This window comes from Silene latifolia, chromosome 3 (genome assembly GCF_048544455.1).
Source record: "Silene latifolia isolate original U9 population chromosome 3, ASM4854445v1, whole genome shotgun sequence".
Lineage (NCBI taxonomy): Eukaryota > Viridiplantae > Streptophyta > Magnoliopsida > Caryophyllales > Caryophyllaceae > Silene > Silene latifolia.
Genome location: NC_133528.1, coordinates 134,281,251 through 134,296,001, shown reverse-complemented (window position 1 = coordinate 134,296,001; position 14,751 = coordinate 134,281,251). Strand labels below are relative to the sequence as shown.

The window sequence follows — 14,751 nt, the reverse complement described above, 5'->3', positions numbered from 1 at the left end:
TGCACTGCTAAATCTCCCATGGCATCCCCTTTCTGCATCATATGTATCCCAAACTTCTCCACCTCATCTCTCAACCTCATTAAAGATAGAGCTGTACACAAGGAATGTACACTCTTCCTACTCAAAGCATCTGCAACAACATTGGCTTTCCCTTCATGGTAGATAATATCCATGTCATAATCGCCAATCAGCTCCATCCACCTCCTCTGTCTCATGTTCAACTCCTTTTGAGTGAAGATGTACTTGAGACTCTTGTGATCTGAAAATACCTTAAAGGTCGCCCCATAAAAGTAATGTCTCCATATCTTGAGAGCAAACACCACTGCACCCAACTCCAGATCATGTGTAGGGTAGTTCTCCTCATACGGCTTCAATTGCCTAGAAGCATAGGCAATCACCTTACCGTTCTGCATCAACACACATCCCAACCCATTCTTCGAGGCATTTGTATACACCTCAAAGTTCTCGATCCCTTCAGGCAAGGCTAAGATAGGAGCTGTGATCAAACGCTCCTTTAATGTTTGGAACGCCGTCTCACAACTCGCATCCCAACGAAACTTGTTCTCTTTCCTCATCAACGCTGTCATAGGTCTAGCTATCTTGGAGAAATCTTTCACGAACCGTCTGTAGTATCCAGCTAAACCCAAGAAACTCCTGATCTCAGCAACATTCTTTGGTGCTTCCCACTTTGCCACTGCCTCAATCTTTGCCGGATCCACAGCTACTCCCTCTTTAGAGATCACATGCCCCAAAAAAGCAACTTTCTCTAACCAGAACTCACACTTGGACAGCTTAGCATATAACTCATGCTCCCTCAAAGTCTTTAACACAACCCTCAGATGCTCCCCATGCTCCTCCTTAGTCTTAGAGTAGACTAAGATGTCGTCGATAAACACCACCACAAACTTGTCCAAAAACTGTCTGAAGATTTTGTTCATCAAATCCATAAACACGGCCGGTACATTAGATAACCCAAACGGCATCACTACATACTCATAATGGCCATACCTCGACGTGAAAGTTGTCTTTGGTATGTCCACCTCTCTAATCTTCACCTGATGGTACCCCGACCTCAAATCAATATTGGAAAAGACTGATGCACCACTCAACTGATCAAACAGGTCATCTATCCTTGGTAAAGGATACTTGTTCTTCACCGTCACTCGGTTCAACTCTCTGTAGTCTATGCACAACCTCAAACTCCCATCTTTCTTCTTTACAAAAAGAACTGGTGCTCCCCACGGCGATACACTAAGTCTAATGTATCCCTTCTCTATCAGATCATCTAACTGTTTCCTGAGTTCCTCCATCTCTTTAGGACCCATCCGGTACGGTGCTTTAGAGATTGGCCCCGTCCCCGGTTTCAACTCAACTGTGAAATCTATCTCCCTCCTCGGTGGCAACCCCGGAATCTCCTCCGGAAAAACATCTGCAAACTCTCCCACCACTGGTATCTGATCAACTGTCGGACTCTCTATCCGGTCATCTCTCACATGGCACAAGATTAAAGGACATCCCTTCCTCAGATAAGACTTCAAAGTAATCGTTGCAATCAACTTAACTTTGGGTTTGACCAGAAACCCACGATAAGATACACTAACGCCCTTAGGGCCCCTCAAAGACACTTTCTTTTGATGACAGTCTATCTTAGCTTTATACTTTCCCAACCATTTGTAACACCCCCATACTCCAAGTGCCTTACCAGGACCACTCAGATTGAAGGATATTACCATCTCGGTTACCCGAGGCAATGATAATCATAAGGCAATAACGAAACAACATTTAAATAGTATAACTTTAGTGAAAGGTTACAATCTGAACCAAAAACCAAAATATGAATACATGTTCTCAAAACCAACTGTATACTGAGCTAACTGAAATGTTTATTAAACTACTAGAGCTACAGCGGAAGACTTCTATCATCTGACGGTGGCACATCCCATCTATCCCAGTAACTCAACTCATACCTGCTCAATATCTGCTCACCATCCCCGAGTGGATCACCGTAGGTTTTAAAAACATTAACACGGGGTCAGTACTAATCACACAATATATATATATATATATATATATATATATATATATATATATATATATATATATATATATATATATACCAACAAGATCGGTAAACAAGCAGCTCATACAGTCACACACACACAATCACACCACTCTCATCAATCTCCGTCACCGACTGTCCACTGGACCAGCCCTGCCAGTGGGGGACCGCAGCCGTTCCCACCTAAGCTCCGCTCATCATACCGAGCGATAACCCTGTCCCATTAATGTGCACATCCCCTTCCGTGGTGGGTTCCACGAAGGGCGAAACTAGGGCGTGAAACCACTCCCGCAAGTGACTCCACTCAGCCGAGAACACATCTCGAGAACCAGAGACAAACAATCACAATCAACAACCGTCACAACAAAATTACGATACTATTCAACAATCACAACACATGAACAACTCATTATGGAACTAATACTGAGTAGGGAAACCCTACCTGGAAAGCAACACAATCAGACGGTCTCACAGCTGATATCAAAATGCTTCCTCTACAAATCCTCCTCTTAACATGCAAACATACAATCACTACCAATCACAAACTACAACAAAAACCCCCAATTCCCAATGATAGGGTTTAACTAACTTTAAGGAAATACTATAAAAACGGTACATAGATCTTACCCTCGACGCAAGGATCTCAACGGTATAACGAAAGGTGAAATCCGACCTTCCAAACTCCGGGATTTGCCAACAATGCGATTAAAGCGAAGAACGTACTTTGTTTTCTCTCTTGACAGTAATTAGGTTTTGAAAAGTGTTTAAAGAACAATGACGGAAATAATTATATACTTAATCGCATTATTAACAAAACCCGAGAAATCGTCCCCCGTAAACCGGCTACTCGATCGAGTAGCTAAGGTACTCGATCGAGTGCCCCCTTACTCGATCGAGTATCAGCGTTACTCGATCGAGTACCCAACAGGTCATAAACTATTTTAAACTGCAACTCACCCTTACTCGACAGAGTAAGGCTTACTCGATAGAGTACCCAGAGACTGATAAAACCGTAGTATTACACAATCTCTCTCTCTCAAAATCTGTTAATTATTCAGCAATCCTGCATTAGTTTCATGGGTTTCTTCGATTAATTCCTAGAAATCTATTCCGTGTAAATAAAATTATCAAATTTGTAAAGCTGTTATTGAAATTGACGATATACTTAGTTTGGTTAAAGTCCAACTTATAGGATTTGATTAGACCTGACAAAAGTATACCGAACCCGAAAAACCGATCGAAAATACCTGAATCGACACCTGACCGTACATCTGAAAGGTATAACTGAACTTCACCCCGGAACCTGAATCGACCTGAATTGATTCGCAATCGAACCTAATTTGTAATATCAGAAATAGACCCAAGATTGAATGAACATGAACTGTTTCAACCTGAATTGTTTTAATCTGAACCGATATATACCTGAATCGATTTCAACCCGTACATTGATGAGCGAAACCCAACATTGAAACCCGAAATGACCCGAATGTACCTAGGCATCACAGCTTAGGTGTCTTTTTGTACATGAGTGTCACTCATATGACGTCAATGAATTAAGGGTTTTTTTGTCAAACACAACCTTTAAAAAATTTTTTTTTCCAAACACCACCTTTAATAAAAAAGTTTGTAAAACACAACCTTTAATAATTTTTTTTTGTAAAACACGACATTTTGGCAAGAGTTTAACCACCTTGCAATAGGGTGACTTTAAGTCGATATTTGAGGTAGCAAACGAGGTGGATTTGAGGTGTTCTTAGACTTTTTGGAAAGGTGGTAGTACAAGCTTTCCAGGGGTTACCAATACGGTGGTGATATGTAGCCTTATGTGGGGTTTATTGGCATGTAAAGTAAGGTTAGTCAAGGAGTGAATTGGAGGTAAAAACAAATCAGAAAAACAACAATTCACTTCTTGACCACGCTTACTTTACACACCAATAGACTCCACATAAGTCCATTTATCACCGCCGTATTGATAACGCCTAGAAAGCTTATACTCTCACATTTCCAAGGAGTCTAAAAACATCTCAAACCGACCTCGTTTGCTATCTCAAACATCGACTGAAAGTCACCCCATTACAAACTTTTTTTTAAAGGTGGTGTTTGGAAACAAAAGTTTTTTAAAGGTTGTGTTTGACAAAAAAACCCATGAATTAAATATTATATCGTAGTTATACAAAAAAACATTATATATTACTTTTTCTAAAAAAGTTATTTGTATTATATCCAATGTTTTGAATAAAGATCTAATTCCTTGACATCCGATCCGATTATGACCTGACTCGAATCTCATCTGGTCTGATATTGACCCGAATCGAACCTTATTTGCTCTAATATTGACCCAACTCGAACCTGAACTGACCCGAAATATCTACAACCGATTAAAAGTGAAAACTGAATCCAACCTGAGTTGAACCGAACTGAAATCGAAAAAAAAAAACCGAAATAACCCGATCTGAAAGAACCCGAATCGAAACTAATCCGATTGATCCGTTTACCAAGATTTGATATGTTGAAATTGGTTACTCTGTCATCAATGAGTCAACTTCTGCAGCTCAAATATCTTTAACTCGGAGACGTGCCTAACGTGGAGTTTATGGCGAGTAATGTAATTGTTGGTCCTTCAGATGATGAGTTACCAATTTCTCACCCTTTAGAGGGGCTTGAACTGTGTCGATTTCCGAACTTGAAAGGATGCTCTGGAAGGAACAGATATGCAGGGTGAGAGCAGAAGTGTCCCTTCATTTCCCTTTCTACGTCGATTAATTTTGAATGATTGCCGAAGTTTGACAACTTTACCTTCGTGTCAAAATCCGAGTGATTTATAGATGTCATAAAGCCGAGATTTAATAGCATGATGTATGCAGCTCTTGTTTGCTCCAATGTGTTCTTTTCGGTACTGATTTAGTCTTCAGGGCCGGCCCATAGGGGTGTTTGATGGGTCAAGTGACAAGGGCCCAAGTCTAGAAAGGGCCCATGAGGGTGGAATTAGAAGTCTGCTATTTAGGCTATAACTCGAGGTCTTTGTCAAATAAGTTTTATTAGATATAAAAACCAAAATAAGGGAAGTAGTCTTGTGGTTATGCATCTTACCAATTTATAAGAAGTCTTGTGTTCTATTCCTCATAGCTACTTTTTGAAAGAATTTCGATCTTTTTTACGATAAATGGTTGAATTATAAGGTACTTCCCTGAAATTCTTCAAATTTAAAATCATTTTTCTCTCTAAATTTTTTAAAGTTCAAAAATTGGGAATTTTTTTTAGTGTCCTTCAAAAAAATTTGTGCTCTGTTATTTCGTTTATTGAATTTATAGCTGTTCATGGGTCATCCCGCCCATTAGGCCCGCCCGTCCACCCGCTTATTACGTGGGCTTGGACAAGTATTTTTTACCCGAAAAATTAAGAGGGCGGGGCAAGCCCAGCCCACCAAGTTAAATGGGCGGGTATGGACAACAAGAAAATCCCGTGGACCGGCCCGTTAGGCCCGTTTATTATTTAAATCATTTACTTTTACTCTTAAAAAAAGACATTTTCAAAGAAAATTGTATCAATTTTATATGGATGTAGAATGCTAAAATAATAGTTAAACTATAACGGTTAAAATATAACGAAAATATTTATATATTGGGCAGCCTTATATATTTTAATTAATAAAACATCTAAATTGAAGTTTCGTGTTACGGCCCATTAGCCCATGGGCCGCCCGACTTTTGACTAACGGGCGGGCAAGGGCAAGAATAATTGGCCCATAATTAAGGTCCGGCCCGCCCACTAAGGTCTTAAAGGCAACTTTTTCCTTCATAGCCCGGCCCATATCCGGCCCAAGCCCACATTTGAACAGCTCTAATTAAATTGTATTAGTACTTGTATTTTTATAGTCGGGGCCCCATTTTAATATTTTGCCAAGGGTCTCACAATGTTCAAGACCGGCCCTGTTAGTCTTACAAGTGATTTTGATTTGGTAAAAGTTTGTGTACTGCGAATTTGATTTTGTACTCTATGTATACCACCAAGTTATTTCTATATGTTCTTAGACCACCCCCAAGCAAGGTCAATTGGGGGGGTCAATTGGGGGAAGGTCACCTTAATCAACATTTAAGCAAAAGATTAAGGTGACCCAAGGCTTGAAATGGTGAGTGAAGGTCAGTTTGTGACCCTTGTTTGTTCAAATTGACCTGGTTTGTGACCCAATGGGTGTCATCATCTGGTTGGTTGGACATACAAAAAAAGGACAATTACAAAAAAATGTTTGCTTTAACCTCTGCCAAACATCCCTTGCTTCCTGACATTTCCGTCAAAATGAGAAAAGGAAAGAATGAATTAATAACAAAATTAAATTATGATTATAAACTAAATTAATACCAGAAAAAAATACAAGTATTTTAAAAAGGGCTATATTTTTTAATTGTGTACAAAATAAATGATGGTTCATGATGGAGAAGATCGAAGGGCAAATAAATTAATTTGGGGAAGATGAAGATTTATTGGGATGATGAACGGTGACAATCCAAAATCTGGCGAAAATCAACCGAAAAATACCCAAAAATCTGCCGAAAATGATCAACCTTCATCAATCTCGCGAAAATAATCCCAAATCGAGAGAAATGAAGGTGTATTTTTGTTTTTTGGTTGAAACAAAAGATCTTTATTAGATTTATTTGGCTGAGAATGGAATGAACGATTGATGAAAAAAGGATCGAAATCGATTGAAATAATGAAGGGAGAGAAATTAGGATTTCAGATTTTGATTCGGAAAAAATTTGGGGATTAATTTGGAAAATGATAGATTATTTATGTTGGGGAAGAAGACCAAGTTTGATTTTCTAGTCTTTGAGCTCAACCACGTTACAACTTAGGGTTCTTTCTTCTATTTTTTTATTTATTTTTATTTTTTTAATTCGATTACGTCTTTCGATTTAAAATACGATCGTTATATTAATTTAATTTTTATCTAATATCCGGATTAAAATTAAAATATTTATTATATAATTATTATTTTGTAATAAAAACATTTATAAAATTATAAAACTAAAATGAAGTTGTATATATTGAATTAGAAGTGAAAAGGTAAGAGAGATATTTTGATGGGGTAGAAAATGATTGGAAATGATGAAAAGTGAAAAATGATTGGATTATTGACCCAGGTCGTGACCTTCTGCTTGTGAGGGTGAAAATGGGTCAAAGTAATAAGAAGTGATTAAGAGTAAAAATTCCGATTGACCCGATTAAGTCGACCTTTTGCTTGGGGATGGTCTTACTATAGCCAGGCGTCATATTTGTACTCTATGTATACCACCCTGATTATGAGGAGCGCTATTACCGATCACCTATACCGTGTGTCATCCAAAGCCAACTTTTCTTCCTCCGCAATCTACCTAATTATGTTGTCTTCTGATACACAATAGGCTCGGTCATCCGGGCATTAATATTTTAGATCGTATTCAAAACCATACTCAAATAATTTTTAATCGGTCCAAACAACTTCATTTATGTTACTCTCACGTTAGTTAAGATAGACGCCTTTCTTTTTATAATTCTAGTTCTATTCTATTTCGCTTGCACCTTTTAATATCATTCATAACAATTTATGTGGACTAATCCGGCCTAAGAGAAAAGTGGGTACATATTACATGGTTCTCATTGATAATCACCCCAATATGTTTGGATTTATCCGTGAAAATTAATCAAAATCTTTTACGGGTACGTTGAGTCTTGATACACAAGTAACGGTCATTTCAAATTTGGATGGCAGCCTAAGAGAAAAGTGGATACGTTGAGTCTTGGTACACAAGTAACAGTCATTTCAATTTTGGAAGGCGGCCTATGTTTACGGGTAGAGCTGACAAGTCTGACCCGCCAGAACTGACCCAACTCGATTATCAATGACTGAACTCAAACCATGCCCGGCTTGATTAAGCTTAATATTGATAATAGTGAAAGTGATTTAGGGTTCAGATTAATACGTTTGACCCGAACTCGATATGCCCCAATTCGACTTAACCCGTCCAAAATCCAACCCCGAGTGACTCGACTACTACCTCTATATTACGGGTCTAGGTCCTAGAAAAATGACCGATACGGAGGGAGTATATGTCAATTATTATCCAACAAATGGCAATTTGGACTTGAATGTCATCCACATTCTACAATCTGGAATATTAAACATGACAATCAAAGATCAATAGATCAAAGCCTAATGCTATCATCACTTACGTCATAATTTGCCAATTTGGTGCGATGGTCCTTATTTTTTGCAACCTATAAATACTATTTCAATTCATTCACTGTATATAGCATACAAACAATAATAATAATGCAAGAAATCAAAGTGTATGGTGTATGGGGTAGTCCATTTAGCAGGAGGGTTGAAATAGCCCTTAAAATGAAGGGACTTGATTATGAATTTATTGAGGAAGATCTTGATAACAAAAGCGAGCAGCTACTTATGTATAACCCTGTCCATAAGAAAATCCCGGTCCTTGTCCATAACGGTAAACCCGTCGTGGAATCGTCACTAATTATGGAATACATTGACGAGACTTGGAAGGAGAATGGACTCCCGCTCCTGCCTACAGACCCTTATGAGCGTGCTCAAGTTCGGTTTTGGGCCAAATTTATCGATGACAAGGTAATTTAATTTAATTTAATTATATTTATCACTTACTATAGATATACTCCGTACATTTTTAGTTTTAGAAGTCGGATTTGATATTGTAATTTGGAGCATGCAGATGGTGGCTTCAGTAAGAGCAGCACTGTTGAGGCGAGGTGAAGATAGCGAAAAAGCGAAAGAAGAAATGGAAGAGGTCCTTAAGGTTGTTGAGAGCGAGATCACAAAAAGAGATTTATTTGGTGGAGAGAAACTTAGTTTTTTGGACATCATAGGATTATTTATTGCATATTGGATACCAATTATTGAAGATGTTGTGGGTAACTATGTTCTTACAAGGGAGAACTGGAGAAGTACCCAGGGATTTATGAATGGGCTGATCAATTGTTAGACGATGCGTTCATCAAGGAGAACTTGCCCGATAAGGCCAAATTGCTCCTAATGTTACAAGCTCGTTTCGGGGTTAAAGCTTGACCAAATGTTTCTATTAATTCAAGTTCATATACAATAGTATTATCATATCATATTATGTGATGTTCTTTTTTACGATAAATAAAAATAAATAAAGCACTTATGTATTGTAATTTTCCTTTTTATAAGAAACATAATTCAAAATGAGATCGCGACGGTTCCATTTCTTGAACGTACTCCATCATATTGTCAGTACGTTTCGATCAAAGGCAATTTCCGTTACTATTTTTAAAAAATTTATTGTAGTTAAAATATTTTCATAAAAAACACAATTCATGGAATTATTCAATTCTTTTAATTAATTTTAATATTAGTTATTTTTTATAAAAATTCGCGAGATATAAATCTAAAATCTATAACTAATACACTAAAAATTGAATAGCCTATATTTACCGTGCATTTGCCCGGGATCTACACTAGTGGTTAAGTAAGTAGCATGAAAACTTTTTTATTTGCAAGCAAGTCATTTTGCTTAACCATTGAAGATGCTCTAAGAAACTCAAAAAGTAAAGAAATAAATGATATTTGTATGAAAAATTGCAATATCAATTACTTTTACTTTTATTTACAAGAGGGAGTGTTTAAGTAAGTTAATTAGGATTAAGTCATTTAATCTTGAAAAATTTATTAAACAAAATTATTTAAAGAAATTAATCAGTGGCAAACATTGTAATTATATGAAAGTTATTGGGACAAAATGGTAAAAAGACTTCCCAAATAAGGAAATGATGAGAAGTGGGAAGCAAAAAAAAATACTTCCTACTAAGGAAAGTGGGAAGAAAATAGAAAGCCGGAGGGAGTACTTTTTTTTTGGATTTTTTATCGGCATAGGTTACAAAACCCCATATAGATATTAGAGAGTATAAATACATAGAAAAACTACTTCTTTAACCATCCAAATTTGACACATATGATATGCGATTAGTTTACGCCTTTTTACTTCCCGTTATCCATGCATTTCGACCTCGTTAGCACGTTTTTAGCTCACTCTCGCTCATGTTTTGACCCTCATTCCATGTACCTCGATATTGTGACTCCCCGTGCTCTTTTGCAGGGAATTAGCCTTGAAAAAGGGGAGACGGAATGAAACCCGAGTGAAGGAGCTAACCCGTGTTAGCTTGAGAAGAAAAAGAAGTGAAGAATGCTGAGAAGAGTGTTCTGCCGGCAGGCCGGCAACCGGTTTGACCACCGGCAGAACACACTCCCACAATGCCAAGAAAATGGAGGAAAAATGCTGAAGGCTGTGTTCTGCCGGCAGCCGGTCCACCGGTAGAACACAGCAGCTAGATTGAATTGGAATTAGAGGAGAAAAAGAAGTTTGGCCTCGCTACCGGTAGGAGCACCGGTAGCCGGTCCACCGGTAGAACACAACATTATGAAGTATTTGAAGACTTTGAAGATTGTGTTCTGGTCCACCGGCAGAACACACTTGCCAGCTAATTTTCCAAACTTCAAGTTTATTTGGCCTTGCTGCCGGTAGGCGCAGCGGTAGCCGCTCCACCGGCAGAACGCAACATCTGACGGATTTTGGGCTTTTCTCCTCTTTTCTTCTTAATCTTATGAAAGACTATAAATACCCCCTCCCTTAACCATTTGTACACATAACCCTAGACCTAAATTAATTTCCTCTTCCAAGTTTGAATCTTGTTAATTACATTGCTAATCTTTCCTTAATTAGAACAAGTTCTTCATTTATTTAGTAGTAGAAATTGGGTTGTAAGAAGATTGAAGGTTCCTCCTTCCTTATTGTTCAATCCAAATTCCTTTGTTGCTATTGAGTTGGTATTATTTCTCTTCCTAATTTCATTAGTTTACATTTGTTTTCCTTTTGAGTTTTGTTTGACTGTTTATGTTAAATTTCCATACTTGTTGTTTGATTGTTGTTATTTCCTCTTTTGTTCATCTTTCCTTTGTTCATCATTGTTATTTACACCCAAAGATTGAGTCTTTGATTCCCTTATGCTAAAGATTGTATCTTTGAGTAGTTTGTGTTAAAGGTTGTGTCTTTTAGTTTAATAATCCTCATTATTAGATTAATTTATCTTTCCTCATAATTATTGTTGGATATTTGCATGTTTAGAAGTAGAATTTATTTTCCCATTATGTTTATGCTTAAAGACTCCATCTTTATTGCTTGTCTTGCCTTTAGAAACATGACTAGTGAGTAGTCTTCCACTAGGACTCGGTTTGACCCAACATGAGTAATTTCACTAATTGAATCTCATGAAGGCTAATTATTTGGGGAGATTGGTGAGTGTAGTTTAGAGGAATGATTTGGTTTATGGGATTGATTATGGGTATTGTCGATTTGTGACCCTTGTCCGCCAACGAGAGTTGGTTAGGTTGTAAGTTGGGTACCCGGAATTCGACCCTATTGCTAACCTAGGTTGGGACCGAAAGGGAGAACCAAGGGAGGGTACCTCTATACTAGCGTTTGAAATCGACCTCCGAGAGGAGGAGTGGGATGACCCGGATTATGATGAGTACTTAATGACCTTGACCGATTTCTTGACCTCCTTGGAAAAGTGCACGTTTTTTGGGTTGGCAAGTGTTGAGTTAGGGATTCCTACCTTCGAACCCGAGAGGGGGGTCTTAGGCGAATTAGAGCCATCTCCTCCTCACCTAGCTACCCTTATGATTAGCCTAGAGATTTAATTGTGTGAAGTTATGAATTGTTTTGGGAAGAACCGAGTCTTAAGCCTTTAATTTATTTGATTTACAACTTCTCATTTAGCTATTTCTTGTTTAGTTTGAATTTCATTTTGTCTTAGGTAGATTTAGTATAACAAATTCATCCCTTATTGTCGGCTTAGCTAAACGGTAGGATTAGAACAATTAATACTCTTTGCAACTCCTTGTGGGATCGACCCTCTATTTTGCACAATGATAGATCGTGCACTTGCGAGGTATAATTTGATAACCATCAAGTTTTTGGCGCCGTTGTCGGGGAGTTCAGCTAGATATTAATTGTTTTCGTTCTAGTTTAGACTAAATATTTTGTGTTACTAATCCTTCGCTTGAGTGTGTAGGACTTTTTGCATGAGTAGGAGAACTCGAAGAGGTCAACCAATTGATCCGATTGACCACGAGATGAAGCTACCGCAAGAAGACTAAATTCACTACGTAAAAGGGGGCTTATAAAAACACCAACTTCCGAAGAAAATTTAGTAGTTGAAGACTTTAAAGAAGAACCAAGGACCTTTGAAACTTTTGAGAATCCCTTTACAACTCCGGGAGAAGAAGTGACAATGGCCGCGGTTTCTATGCGAGATAACTTGGCTCCAAAAAAGGTGGTGAATCCGAGTATAGTCAAGCCACCTATTCAAGCCAACAATTTTGATGTGAAAGCCACCTTGCTACAACTTGTCCAAGGGAATCAATTCGGTGAGGGAGCCACCGAAAACCCCAACGAGCATCTCAACGAGTTCTTGGATAGTTGTGACATGTTCAAGGCCAACGGAGTGTCGGAGGATGCCGTACACCTTAGGCTTTTCCCTTACTCCTTGAGGGGAAGCGCCAAGAAATGGCTTAAAAGTTGTGAACCCGACTCTCTTCGGACTTGGGATGATGTCTCTAAGGCATTCCTAAACAAGTATTTCCCACCACAACGAACCGCAAGAATCAAGAGTGAGCTTCAAGGCTTCACCCAACAAGAAGATGAGACCCTTTACGAAGCATGGGAGAGGTACAAGGGCCTCCAAAAGCTATGTCCTCACCACGGGATTGGGGATGATGAGCTAATCAACAACTTTTATGAAGGGTTGAACAACGAAATGAAGATGAACCTTGATTCCGGCTCGGGAAAGGGAGCATTGGATAAAATAGATCACAAGACGGCCAAAGAGCTTATTGAAGAGATGGCTTCTCGTACCTTTCATTGGAACAAGGATAGGCACAAGAGGAAATAAAAGTCAACGGTTGAATCGGCCAACAATGTTGAAGTTAAAGAGATGATAGAAGAGCTTAAGCAACAAGTTGCCTTGATGAGTTCAAGCAACACATCTAGTAATTCTTCTATGAGGAATCAAGTTTATAGTTGTGAGATTTGTGGAGACCAAGGACACCCGCCCAACGAGTGTCCTTTGATGGTAGGAGAGGGCAATTGCATGGAGCAAGTGAACATGATATGTAAGTCTAGTCCGGCTAAGCAAGCATTTAACAACAACCAATATCATCCCGGAATGAGAGCCCACCCAAACTTTTTCTATGGTTCACAAAATGTCCAAAACCCCACCTTCCAACAAAAATCGCAACAACCACATTTTCAAGCTAAAAAAAAAAAACACAACCTTCAACCAAGGTCCACCGGGTTTCCAAGGGAGATCCTTCCAACCAAGACAACAATTCCAACCGTTCAATTCACCGACCAACCCGCCTTTCCAACAAAATTCCCAACCTTTTCAACAATCCACCCAACCAAAGTCAAATGTGGAGCTCATGATAGAGCAATTAATGAGTTCTCAAACACAATTCATCAACCATACCACTCAAAAACAAGAAGAGGCAACCTCATCCATCAACCAACTTAGAACCCAAATGCAAGCTTCTCAACGGATGACGGACAATCAAATCTCCCAATTGACTTCCCAAATGAGCCAACTACAAGCCTCTCAAGGAAAATTCCTGGGTAAAACCGAGGAAAATCCGAAAACCATAAATGCTATTCACTTGAGGAGTGGTAGAGATTTGGAGGACCAAGCATTTGTCAAGAAGAGGAAGAGTAGTAGACCGGGTGATGTGGTTGAACCTCAATTTGTGGTTGAACCTCCTAAGGTAGTTGAAGAAAAAGGGGTTGAAGATGAACTTGTGGAAATTATTGTGGAGACTCCAAAGGTGATTGATGAACCAACAAAAGTTGTTGAAGAGCCAAAGCAACAAGTTGTGAGGACTTATGTCCCGCCAATTCCTTTCCCACAAAGGTTGGCAAGGGCTAAACTTGAACACAAATATGGAAAGTTCATGGACATGATGAAGGGTATCAACATTACCATGCCTTTCATTGATGCCGTCAAGGAAATACCAAGCTATGGAAAGTTCTTGAAGGAGCTAATCTCAAACAAAAACTCCTTGAGCCCGACAACAACGGTGAACTTATCCAAGGAGTGTAGTGCAATTCTTATGAATGAGGCTCCTCAAAATCTTGAAGACCCGGGGAGTTTTTCCATACCTTGCAAAATTGGGACCGTGAATATTGAGAGAGCCTTGTGTGATTTGGGGGCAAGCATTAGTCTTATGCCCCTCAAAATTTTCAAGAAATTTAAAGGTTATGAGCTTTCACCAACGAGGGTTTCTCTCCAACTTGCGGATAGGTCGGTAAGGTAGTCAATCGGTCTTGTGGAGGATGTCCCACTCAAAGTAGGCAAACTTGCATTCCCATGTGACTTCTATGTAATGGACATCCCCGAGGACTCAAATATTACCATCATATTGGGGCGCCCTTGCCTTGCTACGGGGGGTGCCATGATTGATGTTAAGAATAGAAAGCTTTCTCTACAAGTGGGTGAAGAAAAGGTAGAATTCCCCTTGAACAAGGCTATGAAGGAGCCTTCGGAAGAAAAGTCTTGTTACATGATTGACATGGTAGAGGAATGGGTTGATATGAAGAAATTTGATG

At 38.8% G+C, this 14,751-nt stretch overlaps 1 non-coding gene and 1 pseudogene across 1 annotated transcript; one reads left to right on the top strand and one right to left on the bottom strand.

The window, feature by feature from the left end:
* The first annotated feature begins 8,368 nt into the window (after positions 1 to 8,368).
* On the top strand, positions 8,369 to 9,187 carry LOC141646312 (putative glutathione S-transferase; annotated as a pseudogene).
* Positions 9,188 to 12,754: 3,567 nt separating this feature from the next.
* On the bottom strand, positions 12,755 to 12,861 carry LOC141650865 (small nucleolar RNA R71). Its single transcript, XR_012546876.1, has one exon. It is a non-coding gene; the product is annotated as a small nucleolar RNA R71 (small nucleolar RNA).
* Between the last annotated feature and the right edge of the window lie 1,890 nt (positions 12,862 to 14,751).